The sequence below is a fragment of the Oxyura jamaicensis genome, chromosome 27, assembly GCF_011077185.1.
Source record: "Oxyura jamaicensis isolate SHBP4307 breed ruddy duck chromosome 27, BPBGC_Ojam_1.0, whole genome shotgun sequence".
Taxonomy (NCBI): domain Eukaryota; kingdom Metazoa; phylum Chordata; class Aves; order Anseriformes; family Anatidae; genus Oxyura; species Oxyura jamaicensis.
The window spans coordinates 1,747,214-1,771,348 of record NC_048919.1 but is presented as its reverse complement, the minus strand read 5'-3'; the positions used below and the strand labels follow the sequence as shown (position 1 = coordinate 1,771,348).

The following is a 24,135-nucleotide window of genomic DNA, read 5'->3' as shown; positions in this document are numbered from 1 at the left end:
CTGGGATGCCTCATTAAATGGATATTTTGATTTTCAGCTAGTTCTGAATTAAATAATGGAAAAAGTCACCCAGAGCTGGGGGATTTGCCACCACTTGGATTCTCTACATCTTACACTTGTAGACCATGTGCACACCTGGGTCTATTTTAAATGAAGTTTAGGGCAAAACCTGATATTACCTGGTATTATGTATTATCAAAGTTGAGTCACGAGTTATATGCTCCTATCTGCCATTCCCTGAAGAAGGGGATTTCATATACTGCTTTCAAATTAGCTCTCCCCTCTGCCTCCCCTTTGTCAGGAAAAGATGCCTTCTGACAAACTATCCTCTGAGTTTTCTAGAGATGGTTAATATTTAGCCTTTTTTCCTGATAATAGAAGGTTTCAGAAATTTCAAAATTGGTTAATTTTGCCTCAGTTTGAAAGACCAGGAGAAGTCTCAAAGATATTAGGTTTCTAAAAGTATCATGAAAACTGGCAGCTGAGAGATACACAAACTCATGTCCACCAAGGAAAAGCAGGGACAATGACATTATGTATTTTGTCTGACAGCAACCAGCTGTCCAACAAACGTATGTGCCCCACTTTCTCCAAAAGCATCCTGGCAATGGCAAGACAGCTTACACCTTTCTGACAGTATGGACAGTATAACAAACTGAAAAATTAGTATGCATAAGGCTGTGCTACCCATGGGACATGAAGAAACAACCCAGAGGCAGATATGTGTGCATGTGCAGATAGGTACATGGATGTGGATGATAGCTGCTCCTGGATTACTCTGTTTGTTTGTTGTGTTTGGTTTTTTTTTGGTTGTGGTTTAACCCGGCCGGCAGCTAAACACCACACAGCCATTTGCTCATCCTCCTCGCTCCCTCTCTGGGATGGGGGAGAGAAATGGGAAAGTGAAGCCTGTGGGTTGAGATAAAGACAGTTTATTGTCAGGAAAATAATAATAACAATAACAACAACAACAATAATAATAGTACTAATAATAATAATGTCTATGAAACAAGTGATGCACAATGCAATTGCTCACCACCTGCTAACCGATGCCCAGCCTATCCCCCAGCAGCCTGCCCCTCCACCCCGGCTAGCCACCCCTATATATTTTTTAGTATGACGTCAGATGGTATGGAATACCCCTTTGGCCAGTTGGGGTCAGCTGTCCTGGGTCTGTCCCCTCCCAGCTCTTGCTGCAGCCCCAGCCTGCCTGCTGGCAGGACAAAGTGAGGAGCTGAAAAATCCTTGGCTTGGTGTAAGCACTGCTCTGCAGCAATTAAAACATCAGCATGTTATCAGCACTCTTCTCATCCTAATCCAAAACATAGCAACCTACCAGGAGGAAAAGTAACTCTGTCCTAACTGAAACCAGGACAGTGGGAGTCCTCAGGGACTTCAGGCAGAGCAGGGAGAGGTTAGAAGACGAAATATCAGCAGCCTTTGGAGAGCAAGCTTCATTAATTCTTCTGTTTCAAGAACAACTTTTTTTTTTTTTTTTTTTTTTTTACAAGTTATGTAAAGCTTTTATTCCTTCCTTGCACTTACAAAAAGAATCATAGAAAGAATCATAAAGGCCAGAATCTTCTGAACAGCCCAGCTGCTCATCCCAGCACCACATGTATGAGATCTAGTGGGTACAGGATCTGCTTTTGCACAAAACCCTGTGTGTGTTACAAAGGCAGAAAAGACCAGCAGCTGCTTGCTTGCCAAAGAGTCTCTTCTGCTGAGTATGCGAGTAACTGAACATGCATGCAGATGTCTACCTATATACATGTGTATTGACCTGCTGGGCTGCCACTCTTCCTGCTGGGAGCACAGGTGCTGCATGCTGATTTTTTTAACCACCATGTTGTCCAGACGGTGAGAGAAGCCTTTTTTGGTTTAATATTGTAGCATCTCTTTGTATGATTTATAGTGCTATATACAACATGAACTATTGAGAGAGAGAAGACCTGGGGGAGACCAGAGCCTCGTGGTGTAGAGTGCTTTATGCAATAAATGACCACACCCCATTTCACAGAAAGAAGGTGGGAATGTGGAAGAGGGAATGGGAGAGCAGAAACATCATTTTATTTTTAAGCTAAAGCCCAAAATAAATGGCATGAATCTGATTCCTCTCTCCTGAGCTTAGAAAGGGGCATGAAAAGACTGAGTTTAAACCATTTTAATACCTTTTCTTGCAGGGCTCTGCAATTTTGATTTGTCCTTGACCATCGTAGTGTTTGCACTCTGTGTCCCATAGCTCTCCAAAAGAGGTGGGAAAAGGCAAAGAGTTGCTGCATGGAGCCCTCCAGCCTTGCTCCTGCCATGCCCTCTGTTATGCCCTCTGCTCCATCCCATGCACAGGAGGCTGTGAGCAGAAATATTGACATTTCTCTTCAAAGCCGTTGTTACCCATTTGCTCCCATTGCATCCATGGTGGTTTTCTCTTGTGGTTTTCTGGTGGCTCCAACCTGAAGTGAGCCAGCAGCAAAAGATAGGAAACAGGGGCATTGATGAGTTTCCCCATGGCATGCACAGGACAGATGGGATGGATGGGAGCTGCCCTGCACAGCTTATTCCAGAGATGAGAACGTCATGACAGGTAGGATGTATAAGAACAGCCCAGCTCTGTACTTTCATAATACAGCAGTCACACACCTCTGTTTGGATGGCTGATAATGTTTGCCAGCTCCTTGGGGCACGGACTGTCTTCCTGGCTTATGTTTATTATTAAACATTTATTTCTAAAATTGATTAAAACTTAAATAAGGGGTGGAATGTTCCTATTTGGAAAGAATTAAAACCACACATTTTTCTGCAAATGTTTTTGCTCAGAAACCATTTTGATGGCCTTGCTTGCTATATTTGAAAGTCAGGTACGCAAACCTGAGCATCCACAGCTATTCCCAGCTTTACATACCCCAGATAGCTTCTGCAAGTGCCTGCAGGCTAAACAGCATCCCTAAGTAAAGCTCCTGTCTCCCTTCCACTTTGGAACACTGTTAAATGTGAGGGGTATTTCTAAGCTTAAAATTACCCCTCCCTTTCGTGTGCCATTGGCTGTTTGTTGGTACAATTAATTGCAGCATATTTTCCTCCCATGTTTCAAAACAATCTATAATAGCACCCCTTGCAGGGGGTTAAAGCACAGCACAGCTACCACATGTAAATTCTTGTGGTAAACTATTTCTAGAGATCAAGCAAGGACAATTTAGTTACCAGGGATAGGGAAATGCGTTATGCATTTATTTTGTTGCAAATCAGATAGGTATATACACAGTTCCCATTTGCAATGTAATCTAGGAAGCTGGAAAACAGGTGTCAGTGAATTGTTAACACTGTTTTTGTTAGTCCTTTTAACTTGTGTATTCTGGTCTTATATGCCTCTCTGCAATAAGAGGAGAAATAAATGTATGAGTCAGGTATGTTCTTGTAAATATGCTTGTCTTTCAAAAAGATTCATACACACAAGTTTCACTAAACAATAAAACCAGAAAGCAGAATACAGCTTCTTTTCTATGAAAAACTTCAGTCTGCCACCCACCCCCACCCCACCTTGAAGCTGTATGCCCAAACAGCTCCATCTCACTGCAGTATTTCATGGTCCCACTTGCAATACATCCTTTTTGCTTTCTGCCTTTGGTCCTTTGGACCAATTTGCTCTAGATATGAAGTATGTGCTGGTGGCTCTGACGTGGGGGGATCTTCTGGTGGCAGTGATGTGCAGGTCTTGGGCTGACTCCAAGGATGAGAAGAATACGGGTGTTCCTCTGCTCCACTAAGTAAAACAAGTCTTAGCGTAGGAGCATCCATATCAAGCATTTTCTTGAGTTGCCACACTTTCCCAGGATGCAGGAATGTTACCAAATGCAGCATCACATGAATGTACCTAGACTGCTTTGGCAATGCAGGCTCATCTCCTTCCATACCAGTTCATTCTGGGGTATTCACAAACTGCATTGCATTGTGCAGCAGAGATAGCTATGGAAAAGCAAGAAGAGAAACATATCTAATGGTTAGAGCTGATAGCATTATTCTACCAAATCTGAGGTCAGCTGCCTGCTCTCCTACCTGTGTGATCTTAACTCCCAGAACAGATTTGACTTCAAGGGAGTGAGGGACACTTAACACCTTGAAGCTCTGAACCTCCAGTTGCTTGATATACTGCTTAGCAATACTCTTTCCCTGTAACTTTTGTGCCAAACTATCATAACATTACATTTCCATGCTAAATTTCCTCCCTCCCTTATTAGGAAAATAGAATTATCTCCCTGTTTCTTTAAAATTCTGGGGTTTAGCAGGTAGATAATTTATACTTCTTAAAAATCCAGCCCCAGCTATGAAATGAAGCAAAATTTAGGGATGTGAAGGTTGGGGGCAGCCTGGGATGCAGCAACCATGAGATGGTGGAGTTCTAGATGGAACTAGGCAGAGGAAGTAAGGCTAAAAGCAGGATTGCTACCCTGGACTTTCGAAGAGCCAACTTCAACCTCTTCTGGGACCTGCTTGGGAGTATCTCATGGTCTAGGTTGCTAGAAGGCAAGGGTGCTCGTGAGAGCTGGGCTACCTTTAAGCAGCACTTCTTCCACGCTCAGGATCGGTGCATCCCGAAGAATAGGAAATCGGGGAAGGGGGGCAGGAAACCTGCGTGGATGAGCAAGGAGCTCATCGATAGGATCAAAAGGAAGAGGAAGGTCTATGAAATGTGGAAAAAGGGTCTGTCCTCTCAGGAGGAGTATAGACATGTTTTCAGGGCCTGCAGGGACACAACGAGGAAGGCTAAAGCCCACCTAGAGATGAGGCTTGACAAAGAGATAAAGGATAATAAGAAGTCTTTTTTCAAGTATGTAAACAGCAAGAGGAAGACTAGGGATATTGTGGGTCCCTTGCTGTACGAGGGGGGGGGTACTGGTCACGGAAGACATTGAGAAGGCAGAGGTACTGAATGCTTTCTTTGCTTCAGTCTTTGCTTCAAGGACACTCCCCCGGGACTCCTCACCCATGGCAATAGGACAAAGGGTCTGGGAAATGGAGGGCTCCCCCCTGGTGGACGTGAGGGTGGTTCGGGAGCATCTGAGTGGGCTCAACGCACACAAATCCAGGGGTCCCGATGGGATGCATCAGTGTGTGCTAAGGGAGCTGGCAGATGTGATCGCTGAACCGCTCTCTATCATCTTTGAAAGGTCCTGGAGAATGGGTGAGGTGCCTGAAGACTGTAGGATAGCCAATGTCACTCCGGTCTTCAAGAAGGGCAGGGAGGAGGATCCGGGAAACTACAGGCCAGTCAGGCTCACCTCTGTCCCTGGAAAGGTGTTGGAGCAGCTTGTTCTGGATGCCATCTCCAAGCAATTGGAAGAGAAGAATGTTATGAGGAGTAGTCAGCATGGATTCACCAAGGGGAAGTCGTGCTCGACCAACCTCGTTGCCTTCTATGATGGCATCACCAGCTGGGTAGATTAGGGAAGAGCGGTGGATGTCATCTACCTTGACTTTAGCAAGGCTTTTGATACTGTCTCCCATGACATCCTGCTAGCAAAGCTGAGAAAGTGTGGGATAGATGAGTGGACGGTGAGGTGGGTTGAGAACTGGCTGACTGGCCAAGCTCAGAGGGTGGTGATCGGTGGAGCTGAGTCTGGCTGGAGGCCTGTGACTAGCGGTGTTCCCCAGGGGTTGCTGCTGGGTCCGGTCTTGTTCAACATCTTCATCGATGACCTTGATGAGGGAATAGTGTCTGCCCTCAGCAAGTACGCCGATGACACAAAGCTGGGAGGAGCGGCTGACACGCCAGAAGGCTGTGCTGCCATTCAGCAAGACCTGGACCGGCTGTAGAGATGGGCAGGAAGAAACCAAATGAGGTTTAATAAGAGCAAGTGTAGAGCCCTGCACCTGGGAAGGAACAACCGGAAGTATCAGTACAGGCTGGGGGATGACCTGCTGGAGAGGAGCTCTGCAGAAAAGGACCTGGGGGTCCTGGTGGATGACAGGTTGACCATGAGCCAGCAGTGTGCCCTGGTAGCCAAGAGGGCTAATGGGATCCTGGCGTGCATTAAAAGGAGCGTGGCCAGCAGGTCAAGGGAGGTGATCCTCCCCCTCTACTCTGTGCTGGTCAGGCCTCACCTGGAGGACTGTGTCCAATTCTGGGCTCCCCAGTACAAAAAAGACAGGGACCTCCTGGAAAGAGTCCAGCGGAGGGCCACAAAGATGATACGAGGCCTGGAGCATCTTCCCTATGAAGAAAGGCTGAGAGACCTGGGTCTGTTCAGCCTGGAGAAGAGAAAACTGAGAGGGGATCTTATCAATGTGTACAAATATCTGAGGGGTGGGAGACAGAAGGATGTAGCTAACCTCTTCTCAGTAGTTTGTGGGGATAGGACAAGTGGCAACGGCCGCAAAACAGAACACAGGAAGTTCCGCACCGACATGTAAAAGAACTTCTTCACGGTGAGAGTGACAGAGCACTGGAACAGGCTGCCTAGAGAGGTTGTGGAGTCTCCTTCTCTGGAGATATTCAAGGCCCGTCCGGATGCCTACCTGGGCAGCCTGTTCTGAGGAACCTGCTTTGGCAGGGGGCTTGGACCCGATGATCTTTCAAGGTCCCTTCCAACCCCTATAGTTCTGTGATTCTGTGATTCTGTGAAATACTCCTTTCCTCTCAGGGAATCATTCCTTTGCCTTGTTATTTTGAGCTTCCTTTGCCTTGTTATTTTTGAGCTGTTACCATGCAATCGTAACTTTGGTAACTTAGGTTAAGTGCTAAGGTTAAAACAGGTTCAAGCATAATTCAGAGTGCCCTTGGCAAAACAGAAGTGTTACTAGGTCTCATTCGTCATTACCTGACTACTTAAGGTGCTGGAGTGGCTCATTACTGTTTTTATATAACTTTGTGAGAGCTGCAATAGTCAAAGAGAGGAGTACCACAATATTCCTCCCTAAACCAACATTCAGTGGGGAATAATATTTAAGACCTCAGAGAGCAATACAAAAGGCTTCCTCTTCAGCAACCAAACACCCCTGCATAAGCTGTATGGAGCAGCTCAGGCTCAGCTCCAGTGAGGTTTTTGCTGCCTCTGGTGTGCAGCATTTTGGAGCTGATAGTGAGGAGCTGGTTTTGAGAAGGTCAGACCTGACTTCAGAGAACTATCACCTGCTTCTAAGCCAACCGGTCAGCTACACTTTTCTGTTATTGATCCTACCTGTCATTCCTCCAGCCTTCTTCCCACTGGGATCACAGTCCCAATTTCCACACCACATAAAAATATCAATTCCTTGCTCCCCCACCAATTTTCACCCCATCTCAATCCATTCACACATGTGCAAGGTGGCAGTGAAAATATTCCAAACTGAGACATTCACGTGGCATCCTCCAGCAGCATTAGACTCCCAGGCTGCAAAATAACTCAAGAGGAGGGCTGAGTAAATCTTCACCAAGGGGATGGCACTCTGCAGTGTGGGGAGAGATCACACCATCGTGGAGCATTAAAATAAAAAGCTTTTGAAGTATAATAGATCTCAAACATTACTGAGCAACATTACTGCTCCATTCTTACTTATTTGGATTGCTCCCATTGATCCCACCTGATACAGGCAGTGGTTCAGAGTAGTCCATACCTGATAATTTTTGTACAGGTAACCACCAGATTCATAATGCTGAAGTCCTAACTATTTTTTATGTTATGTAGCTGTTTTAACTTTATGTGTGTTGACAAGCAACTTTACAAATCTGTTTCTTATAGCCATCAGGATTTGTTACTGTCATTGGAGAAAGCAGTAGCAAATGCTAGTGCAGGGTGAATGGTAACAGGCATTCAAATTCATCTGAACTGACTGGATCAGGAATAGAAAAAGACTGCTGGGAGGATTAAAGAAAAGCACCTGTTCTAGAATGGAAGATTATGAGAATTTAGCTTGTTTAAGCTAGCAAGGCAAAGGCTGTGTGAAGGTATGCAATTACTCTGTAAAAAATACGTCAAGGGGATAAGCACTGAGAGCTACATGGAGCCATTTCAGCTAAATGGTGGTGCTGGCTTTGGAGCAAGTGATATCTATTGGTCATGCTGGAAGTTAGAGGTGCTTGATTTTTTAATGCTTGAAGGAATAATGAAATCTTGAAGTAACTGCTCCACAGAATCAATGGGGGGGTGGGGGAAGGAACTGGCTAGTTTTAAAAAAGGATCATCATTTGTGGATGTGATTATATGATGAAGATGCTGGTAACAGGAAGCTGAGCTCAAGGACCAGTTTGATGCACTGCAAAATTTTCCTTTACTGAAGGAATGGATTGGTTGTACACCTGGATCATGGGTTGTTAGGCATATCTGATGTGGGTTCAGAGAGGTGGGAGGATGCCTGTGAAACCCAGGTATCTGTGGTCACCTCCTGGAAAGCTCTTTCACCTCAGCTCTGGGAGGCACATAGTATGAATCCCACGTTTCTTGACCATAGGAAGATTTTAATACGCAGCTTGTCAGATTGGGAAATTTGATTAACTCACTCACCATCTGTGTCTGAATGGAGACATTATTATTTAGTCCACCAGAGTGCAAGTCCATGAGGGGCTTAACCCTTTTTGTCCATGAGGTTCCCATGTGGAGGCTGAAGCAGCTTCTGTAGCTGATGGTGTCCATGTTGCATCTACCTAAAGTATGAGTGAAGGACACCTGATCTGTAGACAATCTTTGGTGAGTGGTGCTTACTTATGTGCTAATGCCATGCTAAGGACATCCCTAAGTATTTCTCAATGTTTTCACCTTCAAGGGGTGGCAAGAACTTCTGGGGAGTTTTGCCTGTGTACAATCTAGCTCAGATCAGGGCAGCAGATGTAGAATTTTTGTTTATCAGCTGTACTGATAGATTGTCTGTGAGCCCCTGGAATGCTGTTGTGTTAGAGTTGGTATAAAATTGATTAGAATGATGGTCTCTGCACTCTATTGCTTAAAGATAAGATAATGTTCTCTCTGATTTAAGGGGTATCTGAGTAGCAAGGGAAAAAAAATAGGGGGGAAAAATTGGTAGACTGATTCTGACCCATATAGCTTTCTACCATTCATAATACAATAGAGCTGTCTTTATCTGAAAAGACAATAATACAGTCCACCCACAGAAATGAGTTAGTTGGTCTTGATTTTTCCACCTGGGAATTCTGACTATTGTCTTGTGAAACAGTGCACCTGGTCTATTATCCCATAAATAAGTGCAAGCAAATGCACTGTTTTTGTTACAAAGCATGGCTTCCCTGCAGGGCTGCTGTGTATATTGGAATATGCTGCAATACAGGAATGAAATTTGGAAATTTGCCCTGAGGTTTCCTGGAGAAACAGGGCTGTAGTAGCAGTTAGAGAAATTCTTGCTCTGCCCACCGGGGTTCCCCTCCCACAGCTAAAAATGTGATTGTTGTTACTATTAATTAGAGCTATATGGAAACATTCACAGGCAAACCTCAAGCCACGTCAAACATCTCAGGGTTGTGTTACAAGCTTAAATTGCAAATCAATGCTGGTGAAAAAAGCACTGAGATGCCGTAAGGGAGTGGGTGAGTTTCCTAGAGTTCTGGCATCAAATGCTGTGGGAATATATTTAGGGCAAATCAAGGTCCCGATGTGGACTAATTAAGACTCACTTTCAGTTGACTTGAGGGATATTATCTAACAAATCGAGGACTGTTGAATGTGCAGTTCAACCACCTTTCTTCTTGATTTTATTGCCCATGCTGGGATTTTGCACTGAGTCTATTTTGACCCCATTTAAATTCTAGATGTTGTGCTCAAAAGCTCCACTCCAAACAAGGACAGCAATGACCCTGCTAATACCACTTGGTGCTGCAGTCAGACCTAGTACAATTGAAAGCCTTTGATGCTTTGCTAGATGTAAAGGAAATATTAAGGATCAGGCCAATGAGATCTAGGCTGGTACTGCTGCAATTGGAGGGATGCACTGCTTAACCAATGCAGCCTCTTAGGAGAGAGACTAAAAAGTAAATCCCTACTGGTTGCTCGGTACAAAGTCCAATAAAGCTATTCAAACAGGTGGGAGGGCTTTGCTAGAGCTCACTGGGATGCTGAAATCATCTCTCCTGGTCAGCAGGAAAAGGTTCATGCAGGTGAAAATGCAGCAGGAGGGAACTATGAAGGATCTACCCCAGCATCACCCATGAGATGTGCATCAGACTAGGATGTGAGAGCTTTCCATCTCTTCCTGCTGTGTTTCAGATCATTTGTTTTGACTGTGTGCGTATGCTGTCAATTCACCAGCACGTCTACACAGTCAGTTACAATTCACATTTGTTACTTTTTAATGAATGTTCACTGGAGCATTTTCCAGGGAGTTTGCATGGTGCAGAGAGCCAGCCCACATCCCACCAGCCTCCAACACACTTTAAGGTGAAGAATCAAGCTCAGAAACAAATCAAGAATATATTATGTGGCATCTGCCTCCTGTGGTGTCAGACTGATAGGGACTCTGTGAATGGGAGCCTTGCAAGAAAGTCCTAACAGCCATGTGGATTGAATAATTCTTGCCAATGCAGTGGAAACTCCCAGGGAGAATCATGGCCAGCTGAGAAAGCTTTAAAATTCAAATACAATCTCAGACACCACTGCACTGAATCATCTCACCATCTTCCGTTCCCACCAAAAGGACGTTATCTGGGATGCTATTCCCATTCAGCGAGATGGAAAATGGAAACAAACAAATGTCTATTGATTACATGGTGATGAGTGGCCTTTGAGAAAAGATTTCTTGTCTGCCCACACAGCAAGCTCAGAATGGTGGCCTCACCATGCTTTGTCCCCCCTGGGACAAAGGGTGCCATTCTGGCTCCACAGGATGCCAAAGCACCACCACACACAAGTACCAATTCAAAGGCTACTCTTGATGCCCTGTGAGGCCTCACTACCAACTCAGAAGTGTTTGGCATCATGAAAAAATTCCCAGGAGCCCCAGATCTTTGGGAAGTATTGAAAGACAGAAAGGATGTAGACAGAGCCAGGACTGACTGTGATACTTCTAATGATCCAGGATTTGTTTCAAAAAGGAAATCATAGGCTACATGAATTATTCAGTGAGTAGTGGGAGCCCAATCCACTTTGTTGATGCAGAGCAAGGCAAATTCATTATTACTGTTGATAAACATGTTGAAGTTAATTACTTCTATCATTTGATGTCTTTGCAAATGACGTAATGACTGCTTTCCTTTCTTTACTGTGAAAGCCAAGGCTGCAGCACATGCTTGGGAAGGACATGACAGGAATGCCAAGGAGTAGACAGAAGAGTGGACACCAGCATCAGGTGGCTCTGTTGAAGACATGAGCCTGTGACCAGGAAACTGGGCTCAGGTGACAAAAATCTTTTACTTCCATTTCATTGCCCTCAAATGCCCTGGTTGGACAAAATCAACTTGGATTTAAAGATTCTCTAGAACTGAAGTCATCTAAGGATGCTCCACAGAGGAAGAAATACATGCCAGTGTGACACCACTCCGTACAATGGCATTTAACAGAGTTGCTCTCCATTTACTGATCCACGTGATTCAGACAGTGGTTGTAACACAGAAGAAATGCTGCATCCAGGTGGCACAACACATGGGTCACAAATCCCAGCTGAAGGGAAGGACTAGAGCAGAGATGAGGACAACACAAGAGAAATATGGGAGCAGAGTCCAATATTTCAAGGTTCTTCCAAAAAAAAAAAAAGAAAAAAAAAAGTGGAGAAACACTAGCATCCCAAGCATCTTTTAAGTAGATTTGGAGTCTCTCAAAAACCTACGTATCCACTCAGATTCAAGTGTCTCATAAAGTAATCCCAGGTTTTTGGGGGTACTCTATTAGCAATTCAGTCTGAACTATTTTAATAGCATGAGGGCATCCTGGACACTCCTTTTAAGTCTGACATGCTGAATTCACAGTTTAGAGTTCTGACCTGCTCATTAGCATTTTGGGACTCAGGAAGGCCACACCAATGAATCAGGATTCCAGGTGCTTGCTCAGCACCTGTGAGTTTTGTATCCTGTTAGCATTTCCAGGGAGTTTCAAACCTGCTTCCAGGGAAGTGTTTCCATTGACCTGGAGAGAAATTCACATTTTGTCTCCTGTCATTCCCCAGCAGTTGAATGTTTCTGCTTCATTTTCCTGGAAGGTGGCAGTCCCAGGCACTGCAGCTGCTGAGCTGCAGTTTGCCCTGTTCAAAATACACTCTGAAATCATTTAGTTTAACACATTAAGTCAATCCATTTCCCAAACCCAGCTGCAACTATAACCGTCCAGGGGATCTTGGCAGCACTGCTGAGCCAATACCACTCGCAGGCACTGCTTGAGCACAGACTTTTTGGGAAGGCAGTGGAGTGGAGAGGAGGATGTGAAAGAAGATCAGCACAGCACCTCTGAGCAACTTTCTTCTCCCAGGGCCTCCTACCATTCAACAGAAACACAAAAGACAATAGAAAAATAACATTTACTGACTCTCAGATGTCTGCATGTCAGGGCCAAACTCCATATGAGTAATCTATGCATTATTTATGGCTCTCAGTGCTATTTGCTGTCCCTCACTGGATGAGCAAGTCTTCTTGTTCAGAGAGATGCTTTTAACAGACAACTCTGTTTAAACCCAAATTCCTCTTTTCTCCACTCAGCTGGGACTGTAGAACATGGAGGCTGAACTGTGTTCGCTTCATCTCCCCAGGTAAGAGCAGCCAAAAGGATTTGTCAGACCACCTGTCTGCAGGATGCTAACTCAAGCCTACAGAGCACATGACACATTCATTGGCTCTGTTAGAGTCAGCAGATCAATGCTGAGCCAGGCAGTAATTAGCTTTGCATTCTCCTGTCTAGACGGGCCTTGAAAATGGTGCTTCTGAGTGGAGATCTTCCAGCTGGGGAGGCTGATTGCACAGCCTTGCCTGAGGGTTTCCCTTGGAAATGATGCTGCTCTGTGATGGGTTCTTGTCCTGCTGGATTACAGCCCAGCCAGACCTGCTTGTTGAAGTATGCCAAGCCCAATTCATGGATTTTTGCTCTTGATGCAAACCAGCTTCTTGTGCAAGGTACAACACGAGGCCTATAGCCAACTTTGGTACCCACTTCACTCCCTCCTGCATCTCCCATGGGTCTGAGGTCTTACTCCACTTCACCAGAAAAACAGGAAGAGGTTGAGCGATCCTCCAGACACAACCTCCATACGGGTTAGGATGGACAGACAGATCCCCACTGAGGAAATCTGGAACTGCCTCTTCCTGGCCCCCAGTAAAATAAATCAGAACAAAATTCAGAGTAAGGTGAAGGTAGCAACTGTAAAGTACATTTCAGACCCTGACATGGGCTTATTTGAATTTTACTTCTGTATTAACCTAAAATATGAACCTATATTTTAACATAACAAGTTTTTATACTGTGTCATGCTAGGCTTTGTATAGTATTAAAAATTATATTAAATACAATATTTAATGGTTTTATTATGTACATTTATTAAGTGGATATTTAGTATACATTAAATGCTTCTGTAATTATAAAATGCCATCAATATTTCAGTACAGCAACATGCTGAAAATAAAATGGATTAAAGCGATAAGTGTGAATGGTCTGTTTTACCTATCTAAAACAAATTATGTTAGCATTGTGGAAACTAAACAAGGAAGTCCATGTGATTCAGCAGACAAGCCAAGCAATTTTGCACCAGTGGTTATAAGAGTGCTTCAAGGAAGTGCTTGTAATACAGAGATAAATACTGGGCTCAGCTGTATATAGTGGAATACAGGGGAGGATAGGTAGGTGTCAGAGCTCAGTCCAAGCACCTGGAAGGCTCCTCTCCTGAATTAGAATGGTAGAATCATAGAAACATAGAAACACAAGGTTGGAAAGGACCTACAAGATCACCTAGTCCAACCATTCTCCTATCACCAATACTACTCACTAAGCAACTAAATCATATCTCATAGCACCTCATTCAGGCGCTTCTTGAACACCATGAGGGATGGTGACTCCACCATCTCCCTGGGCAGGCCATTCCAGTGCCTGACCACTAATTAGTGGGGGCTTCTCAAACACAGGTACCCCTGTGGCGGAATTCATTTTCCTGGGTGCATTTGTTAAGGGCTCAATGATACCATAAGAAAAGCACTGAAGATTTGTCAGCATGGCCCTGGAAAGACATCTCATAGGAAAACATATTTTTTTCCCATATGCACACAAGGCAAGGGTCAGACTTGTGATGAAGAAACACCTTCCCCACCCCTTCTAGGAGGTGATCATCAAGGAAGATGCATTCTAAATAATCTTTCTTTCCATTCACAGTTGTGGGTTTTATGCAGTGAGAAGCTAACTCCCTGCTTGCAATAGAGAACATTTGAAGCATTTATTTCCAATCCTCTCCCCCCACACACCCACCTTGGCATGACAAAATAAAAGATTGTAATTCTCTGGGAGGCATGGTTTATGAGAAGCACTGCATTTTACTGTCCAAGCAGCTAAATATTATGTAGTGCAGCAGTTGGTACAAGGTTTGGGCAGTATATTCTTTAGCAGGCTTTCCACAATTTTCCAATTCACTGAGCTAATATGGGATGATTAAGACAAGTCTTCCTTACTGGATACTACTCTATTCTTTTCTCTGCATCATGTAATTTTTCCCAATTTACTTTTGCACAAGTGGGGCTGTTCCTCCTTTTCCATGTAAGTCTCCTGTATAAATTTTCTTTTTCTATGCACCATTGGTGGCTATGTCTCATGGAGAAGGTTCAGGAAGCACATCTATGTGTCTCATTCAGTCCTGTTTAAGTTCACTATTCTCAAAGCTGGGAAACCTGGAGGATGCAGACCACTTTTCCTGTGACTTGTGACTCTGAATCTGTTTCTGCACTGAAGCACCGCCTGTCCAAAAGGGCTATGCTGCTCAGCACCTGAGACACATTTCTTGCTTAATATTGAGGACAACAGTCAGCAACCGAGTTGCCCACACTGCACTTCTTTGTTTAAAGCATACACAAATCCCATTGGTACTATGGTTCTGTAATTGTTAACTCCATTTTAGAGGGATTTAATGGCATGTCTAACTCTTCCTCTGTCTTCATGCAATCTCTGTTGCTGATACTGGCATTTAACTGGCTAATATCATTGTCTTGACATAATTTGGATGTTGTCCTGTAGTTAATAGGTTATAATATGCCTATTTAACAGTGCAGATAATTTCCTCTCCTTGGCCCTGGGAATTTACATTTGCCAGTTTCTACAGACCATTGCATAGCTGCCCATCTCAAAATATACTGATGTTGGCTCAGCTTTTCTTCTCTGTGTTCAGGCTCCTTTGTTGGTATTACTGGTGTCAGTGACCCACCATGAGCTGGTTACAGTTTTGCTTCTAGTCTCAGCAGGGCATGAGGAGTATAATGGAACTGTAAGCATGTCAAAGGACAGGCAATCTGTCATTATGTTTTAATAATCTTAACAGAAAAGTTAAGATTAACATGGTTACTTTCTGCTTTATTTTGGAGCACAGCATCATGTAAGGTTATCAGGTTCCTTGTTTCTCTGCTTTTTATTCACTCACTGAGTTTACTAGAGGATGCAGAGTGCAAATAACTGAAAGGGCAGGTTACGTACACATCACAAATGGATATGTTAGCATAGTTCTAGATATAAATTCTCTCATGTACTACAGGAGCGAGTTAATATCCCGCACCGGTGGTAATGGTAGCTACATAATTATTGAGATATAGTAAACCATAATATTACCAATATAGTCTCGATTACTATCATTTAATTTAGAAATTGCATTATCCTCTTTGTTTGTATTTTATGACTGTACTTGTGCTTATGTTATTTCTGCAATGTGATGAGATAACATTGTTTAGAAAGGAAGAAACGGGAGTTATTATTGGCCTCGGGACAAGTGTAGGACACTGCTTGTAATTGAACAAGGATAAGGGCAAAGGGAGTCGAGAGGAGGGGAGCAATCCCAGCAGAGGATTATCTTAAGCATGGGAAGAGTGGGAAGATGGACAAAAGGTTTGGAGTTGCTGTGGGAGCAACAAGAGCCTTTTTGGGGAGCTCTCGGCAATGCTCACAAGACATTTCTGGTTGGGTCTGCTCCATGCTGGGCTGGAGCACAGCTGACGGATGGCAGCTCATGCAGGTCCTGAAGTGACAGTGGACCTCAAGCAGGGCCCTGGCAACTGTCCTATGCAATAAATAGTCATTACAACCTGTCATCCAGTGATTTTGCTTCACAGCCATAGCTAATACAGAGACAATTTATCTGTGTTATATTCTGTCCTTATAAATAGAATGTCATCAACCCCTGTTATAAGCATGAGAGTGGTGGAGTCAGGGTCTCTTCAATGAAGGCCTTAAATCCAGAGAGAAGCCAAAACATATCCCAGGTTATCCCCAGAGTGGCCCTGGCCTTTCAGTAGTAATTAATTTTGTTGTAGGCTGTTTCATGTATGTGTCTCTGGGGATGCAATTTGAACCTGTTCAATTAATTTGCAGTTTTGCCTCCCGGCTAGCTCCCAGGCACACTCATCTCTCATCATTATTTATTATTCCACATCATCTTTCTCCTCTCCAAAGGAATTTCACCAACTAGACAGACTGTGGTTCTGTAATCAAAGCATTTTGTGATGAGAGAGGAAAGTTAGATTGGAACAGTAGACACCACGGAGGAAGGCTCAATGTGTTTGCTCCTCATTTACAGTTAATCATCTTCCCACAGTACAGAGCCACAGGCCCTTAATTGCTAAATGTAGTCAAGTCTTTGGGTTTGCATCCTGTGAAGGGGGTGGCGTGGTGCTTTAGCCCCATTCTACAGTTAAAACTTGAAAGATGACATATGGAAATGAGTGAACCAGTGGAATGCAATCCATTGTACTGGAAAAAAGAACTGTTTCCTAGTACACAGAAACATACATAGCTTCCTACAGAATACGGAGAATTCCTGCTTTTTTGCCAGTATCCTGATTGGAGAGCTAAGCAGCTCATTTCTGTCAGCTAGAAGCCATGAGAAGGCAAAGGGAAAAGGACAAAAAGAGACAACAACTGTTACAGGTGTTTGGTGGGTTGTTTTTGTTTTTTTTTTGTTTGTTTGTTTGTTTGTTTAAAAAAAAAAGGGAGAAAAGTGTCTTCTGTCCTTGGTGTCAGCCATGTTAGCAGCATCATAGCTCTAATAGAATTCAGAAAGGTATAACAGAAGAAATGAATCCCTGTAAAGACAGGACTATGATCATTAAGGGAATTTTAACTTAGCCTGGAGCGATGCATTGGAAACATCTTAAAACATAACCTCTCCATGACCTTGAAAAAGATTTCTCTCTGTTTGAAAATAAAATTTAGAAGGAGAGGAAGAAGAGAATTGATAGAATAAGTACTCTAGACTTTAAACACAGATGTTACTGAATCCAGCCTACATAAAGCTTTCTCATGAAAAAGCTCCCCTGTTGTTCCATCTTATTTGCATTTGGGAGAGTGGCTGACGGGTGACTAGGGCACTAGATTAAGCACTAAAGTTTGCAATCCTTTATATATACAGACTGAAAAGGAGGTCCGGGATTAGGGGCTGTTCTGTTACCTATTTGTACTGCAGATAACATATACTGCATTTCTTGCCAGTGCTTCAAAGCTAAAAATAGAACTGTTTCTTTCATATTCAGCATACAGGAAAAATCTCAAGCCAGTGAGCATGGACAATTTGGCATTTCATGTGGAAATAGCTCGTATGGTTAGTTGTACATGACCTACTGGCATCAATGACAGAAACAATGAGCAGCAACAGCTACTTTGGAATAGAATGAAAAACATTGTTGGCCCAGAGCCTACAGATATCACATGTGAGATCAGAGAGGACAAATTGAACATCAGAGCATAATGTTAGGCAAGACGCACATGACCTCTTTGTCCCACGGGGACAGAAAAACTCTAGCTACCACCTCTATTCCTCCTGACTCATCTGAGTGTCAGAGGAGCTGTGCAACATGGTTTTGATTCCAGTCAAAAACTTGGCCAGGCTCCCTGTACTGTCACAGGCTGGGAAAGCTCTACAGTAGCCACAGTTGTTTGAGCTGGGTAGGCCATAGCCATTTTGTCTTAGGGTTGGTGACCAGTCATCAAGACCACTATCTATAGGTTGAACACCAGCAGATATTAAAACTGCTCACTTGCTATGACCAAACTCAGGGAAGTTTTGTTTTAGGTTAAGTACATAACAAGCCTGCCTGAAGAGAGGTAGTCCAGTCAAGACAAAAGAGATTCCTACCTGACTGGATTTGTAAAGGGAAGGGAAGGTGACAAACACACCACATGAAAGTCAACTTTTATAACTTAATCCATGACCAGTCCTTTCATCTTGGTCAAATAATTTATTTCCATCTCTTTGGCTTGGGATCTGGCTTGCCATCACCGTCATGTTTTCCAGGTGAGGTGACAGATGGGCCATTATGTTATTGAGGAAAGACTCTCTTCTTGGCAGTAATAGCTACTGGCATCTTGACTGGCCTCCCATCTCCTCCATCTCACTGCTGATGGCCATGTCAACATCTGAATTACTAGATCTCCAGCAGAGAAGGATGCCTTAGGGATCTGGGCACATTCTGAATTTTTTTACACTCTTTGGGACCTCTGCCACATAACAACAAACTGGATGATGTCAGCAGCCTTCCAGGAAGAGTAGAAAGGCAGCTTCACCTGTTCTGAAGCTAAGAAGCTATAGAAAAAAACACACTTGCCCTTCAGACTTCTTTCTATTGGCCACCAACACTGATCTTGGCTCATGACCCAGGAGAGTTCATACTGCTCTGCTCCCCTCTGATACCATAGGGATCATAACGACAGGTGGTGGGAACCTTTCAAGAGGTGCCACAATAGCTCTTTCTCAACCTTGTTAAAGTAACTGCAACAGTGGAGGCTACAGCCCCTTGCCTCAATGGTATCTGGGAGGCTCTTCTCTGAGCTGTGTTTACAGGACCTTCTCATCAAAGTAATACTGGTTTGGATTGTTCTCAATGTGGTACACACAATTACAGCTTCACATTCTTGTTATGTTGATTCGGGGAAAATAATTGGTTGGGGATAAGTTTTATCCATTTTTGGTTTATATCAGGAGAGTTCTCTTCTTTCTGTATGCATGTCTGTGAGAAGTCACCACTCCTCAACGACATTTGTAAGCAGTGTGGTCACGATGAAATACATATTTACAGCCAGACTTGCTCTTTTTTAACAGGTCCATGCAGAGCATCTTTTGCTTCTCGCAAGAACAGCCAAACCCCCTCTCGCCCCCCCCCCCCCCCCCCCCAAATGCTAGAGCCAGTAGACAGTCCATCTCTCCACTTCCTTCTGAAGGTTCAGCTATTCTGCAGCTTGAGGTCCATAAGTGAGGTCCTGACACCCACTCAGGAGGTGAAAGGCAGAGTGCATGTGGTAATGTATATCCTAGGAGGAGTTAAGTCTTGATGTGCTTGGTGCTTTCTCAATGGAGTATCTCAGGGACACAGTTGAAGTCTGTCCTTGATGTGTTAGCCCAGAATGCTGTGGCAGTGTCAAAGCATTAATAAGATCAGACTGAATCTTTTGAATGTTGTTTGCTCCAGAGGGAAAGGGGGCAGTGATGTAGAAAAGATGGAAGGGAAGAGTGCTAAAGTTCTTTTTCCTGAGGGAAAAGAGATCATTACCTTTTAACTGCGGATTACCCCTTTCACCCCCACCCCCGCCTCCCAAAGCCAGGCAGACCGGGATGTTGTCATGGGAGGAGCAAGTATCATGTCAGTGTCACGTGTTTCCTTTCTCCACAGCTGCCACTGGATGGGAGTAACATGAATCACCAAACACCACAGCTATGTGGTGTGGCCATGCAGGGAGAAGGAGAAGCATTGAACCCAATACTTGTCACCATCCCAAGCTTGGACCAGCCATCCCAAAGAGGGATGTCGCTATGGGTATCTGTACCACATGCAATGCCCAGGAGGTGCCACCTTCTCAGTTATTGCCCATAAGAAGAGGACAGTGGTTCAGGAATGACTGCGAGAGGAGGACAGCACTCACAACACCAAATACTTCATGGTCTTGTCAAGAATCATTTCACAGTCTGTGTTTTAAGGAGAGAACTTTAGATCCGATTTCAGATTTCAGACAGTCTTTGGATGTTACCTTTCAATATTCTCTGAAAAAGTTGTCATCTTAGGTTTAAATAGTACCTAAAAAGTGCAATGTCAAAAGAAAACCTCTTCCACCTGCTTCCAGGAGACCAAGATGCTGCAGAAGAGATTTAAATCAATGAAGATTTAAATAAATAAATAAAAGATTTAAATAGTAAACTTTCCCAAGCTGTTAGAGAGGTAGGCAAACACACGTCCCCAGTATCATATTTCTGGCTTATGTGGCCACCAAATTGCAGACACTGAAATATTGCTGGAATGCATCCCTCTGTTCCTCATTTCAATGGTTGTCATAGGATCTCTTGTGTGGTTATTGCACATGGTGTTGACGGGGTCATAGCATATATACTTCAGGTGCAGTGTCCATAGGAGAAACTGGTCTCTCAAGGTGTCTCCTGTGTCAACCCCAGGTTGTGATATTTCATTGATGGTTGCAAGATTTGACTGATAGGTGAAGGCATATCTGGTTCTCAGTTTGTTTTCCAGTTCAGACTGCCCTCTTATTTCATAGCACCATGTTCCTGTCTGGGTTGAGCATGTAGCCTGAAGAATTAGCTAGTAAAGGTGACTGAATTCTCTTTGGAGATGTTAGGGTGCAATCTGCTTTTCATTTCTGCTCAGACACCTGTAATATGTGTTAAAATTGGTCAATTTAGTTTCTCCCACTTTAGTATAGAATGGGTTGAATACAAAGAGTATTATTGATTTACAAATGATACTTGCTTTGATTGAGCACTGATTACAACTACAGAGGACTTCACTCTCCTGGATGATGTTTGTGTTTCTTCTCACTACATGTGAGCTCTTTTCCTTGTGAGCAATGAATTGGTTTTGACAGTCTGTTGTCATTTGCAGCGGCACTTGGAAACAGGGAGTGTGGTGCCTCTTTGGACATGAGGTGTAACGTCAAGCTTTCATGCATCTTCCAGAACTTTATTCCAGCTGCCAAACACAGAACCAAAGGAGGATACATCTTTGACACCAGGATGGGAAAAAAATGAGGATATTTGTCACTACCATGTACAATTTCAAGAAGCTGTGGAAATCAGGCACATGGTTCTGTTGTCACATGATCATCCGGAAGGATTCTGCTGCAGAGGACAGAAGGACAGCTTCTTGTCAGTGTGGTACTGGAAGAGATGATGCAGGCTCTGAAGCTCATCACAATCCATCCCAGAAGACACAGATCTCAGGGGCTGGTTGCCTTCAAGAGTTACTTCATATGGATCTAAATAGCCATGTAAAACTCTGCCAGGACCCAGGCCAAGTACTACGCTTGCTTGAAGGTGCTGGAGAGAATTCTTGTTCCCAGAGGAAGGAAAGTATTATCCAAGCACTCTGGGTCTTATTCTGGAAAAAAAAAAAAGATACTGCTCTGCTTTAAAACCCAATTATATTTTGGTAACTGCATAGAATCACATCAAAAGAGATGTCCTGCCATGGCAATAGACTCTGTATTAGCCATGTCGGATCTGGAAAGTTACCCAAAAGGAGACACAACCTTTTGCTACCAAGTCCTGGTTCCTTAGTACTCACAGCTGGTGCAGTCAGATGTGTACATCACGAACTGTTATGCTTGGTGGGATGCTGAGCTGTCACTCAGTCATTGAAATGTGCTACCTTGATCCCACTTCATTGGCAATGTTCCCAGCACAGCAGGTTGGCTGGGTAACAGGAGACCATTAAGTGAGTTTGCAAGCTGCCCTGCTAAACCAGATTTGCTTGGTATTCAAAGTATCATGCAGCTTTGTGTACAACAATCAGGAGTCTTGGAGTGAGGCAGAGGGTCATGATAGCAGATGGAGGCAGGCGTTAACATCCTACAGCACCAACAAATGCACTCCTATCTCTTCCCATGGCAGCTTGCCAGAGACAACACAGGATAGGCAACCCTGGCAAGGATCTGGGGAAGGGATTCACCACTGCTCTCACACCTATATTAAAGTCCCACAGTGAAAAGTAGTGGTCCCGAGATTCAGAGGAGACTGTCATGCGCCAACAGAGAAAACCAGATGAGCTATTTAAGCTCCAGAGCTGTCATCCTGCAGTTTCATTGGCAAGTGTCCTACAGTTCACAAGCAGAGCTGGCTCAGATTTTTCCAGCTCAATTTTTGTCTGTTTTATTGAGACTTTCAGCTAAAATACAAAGATTTGTTGCTTGAGAAGAGAAAATAAAAGTTTTGTTTGAGTAGGAATAGTCTATTTGCCACTGGTACAGCACAACCTTGGAGATTTTCATTTACTTAGATGCTAAATGGGCTTTCCCTATATTTTAAAAAACTTTTTTAAGAAAAGCCCTACACAGATTAAAGAATCTCAAACTATTCCATCTCAAAGAATTATTTCTCTCCCCCCTCTCTCCGCATCTCTTCCTTTTTTTTTTTTTTTTTTTTTTTTTTAAATTGGGGTTTGGTTTTACTTTGTTCAGGTTCAGCAAAGAGCAACCAGTGACATGTTGGGATTTTTTAAAGAGGCAGTTGTAAGGTTTTATCAGCCCAAATAGGGCAGCTCTCTGGAAGCTTGGGCAACACAGCAGCCCTGTCCTCTCCTGCTCCCCTTTGCCAAGGGCTAAAATTCCCTTTGCAGCAGGATCCAGCTCACGCCTGCAATGAGCTGGGCACAGCAGCAATTGCATGGTAGATTGATGATTCTGGGTGAAGAGGAGAAAAACTGGCCAAGGTATTAATGAATTGAAAATAATAATAATAAAAAAGTGGTTTAGAAATGAATTCAGTATGTCTTATACAATTCTGGCATTGCTTGACTGATTTTCATTAAATAATAGTCTAATTGAAGGAAGTTTTGAAATGAAATATCACTTCAAATGAAAAAAAGATAATTGAAGCTTGTTTCTTCTCAAAGTGCCAGATTAACACAAACACTAAAGACTGAAATATTTATGTTCTCATTTTTTTCCCCATTAACAGCTTGAATTTACAATATGTATTAGTATCAAACTACTTTTTTTTTTCCAATTGGAAAAAAAAAATATCTCCACTTCTCCAAACTAATTGAGCTTTATCTCCTACTTGTTACAATTTTATGCCCTTGCCAAAACTCAAACATCAACACAAACTCAGTGCTAAAAAGTAAAAGGAAGAAGCAACCAATATGTGCTCTTTGCTCTGATTAAATGAGGCAGTTACTTTGCACTTGAAAGACAGTATTATAAGTAAACTTGAAAGTAACATTTCTTCCTGAGAAGCACCCAAAATTGATATTTCACCCAAAGATGTCTCTTCCAGATGCTGTGCGGCATGTGATGCTTGCTGCCACAGCACTGCTGTGTGTGCATCTCTCGATACAGCCCTTTCACCACCCTTATTAGTTGATGAGTGCTTTGGGATTAGAGATTCAGATACATTTTGAAAAGCAGCACCTTATCCTTATCCTTAACTTCATCCTATCCTGAAACAAAAATTTTGTGATGGGGAAGCAAAACATCACACAGCACTAAAGCAAGGGATTGAGGGATGCCAGCTGCAGAAATCTGTGTTCGATACCACAGTGAACACCACACAACTAATTTGGACTTGTAACTTTCAGGATTCTAAAATTAAGCAAGAAACCCCAGCCTTAGCTCCTCTGCTCCCATCTGTTTGCTAGAGATAATGGAAGTGTTCTATTTTCAAGCAAAGTTGTAAAGATAAATGTAACCTTCAAGTACATGAGAGAATTGCAAAGAGAAAGGCAGTAAAGTGGTCTCTTTGTCCATGGGGATAACATGAGAAATAATGGGTTTAAGTCATAGGAAGAAAGATTTAGGTTAGACATTAAGAAAAACTTCCTAATGGAAAGAGAACGCAACCCTGCAATAGGTTGCCTCGGAAGTGGAGTATGCATCACTGCAGGTTTTTAACAACATGTTGAACAAACATCTGAAGTGGTCTTGGGAAGAGATGCTGCCGGTAGGGAGGGAAAGGGGTGTGTGTGGGAGGGGGGAATTGCCCGGGTGACCTCACAAATCCTCTGGGTTCTGCTTTCCTTTTCATGTTTGGAAGACTGAGGGACTTGGTAACGGGCATCTA

General features: G+C 43.4%; 1 protein-coding gene and 1 long non-coding RNA gene across 2 annotated transcripts in view; both read left to right on the top strand.

Annotated features, from left to right (window-relative positions):
* The window catches only part of ASIC2 (acid sensing ion channel subunit 2), a 519,540-nt gene that overhangs the window by 13,595 nt on the left and 481,810 nt on the right, over nt 1-24,135 (top strand). The window lies entirely within an intron of this gene.
* On the top strand, nt 16,939-20,218 carry LOC118178842. Its single transcript, XR_004756303.1, has 3 exons — nt 16,939-17,009; nt 19,177-19,373; nt 19,745-20,218. It is a non-coding gene; the product is annotated as an uncharacterized LOC118178842 (long non-coding RNA).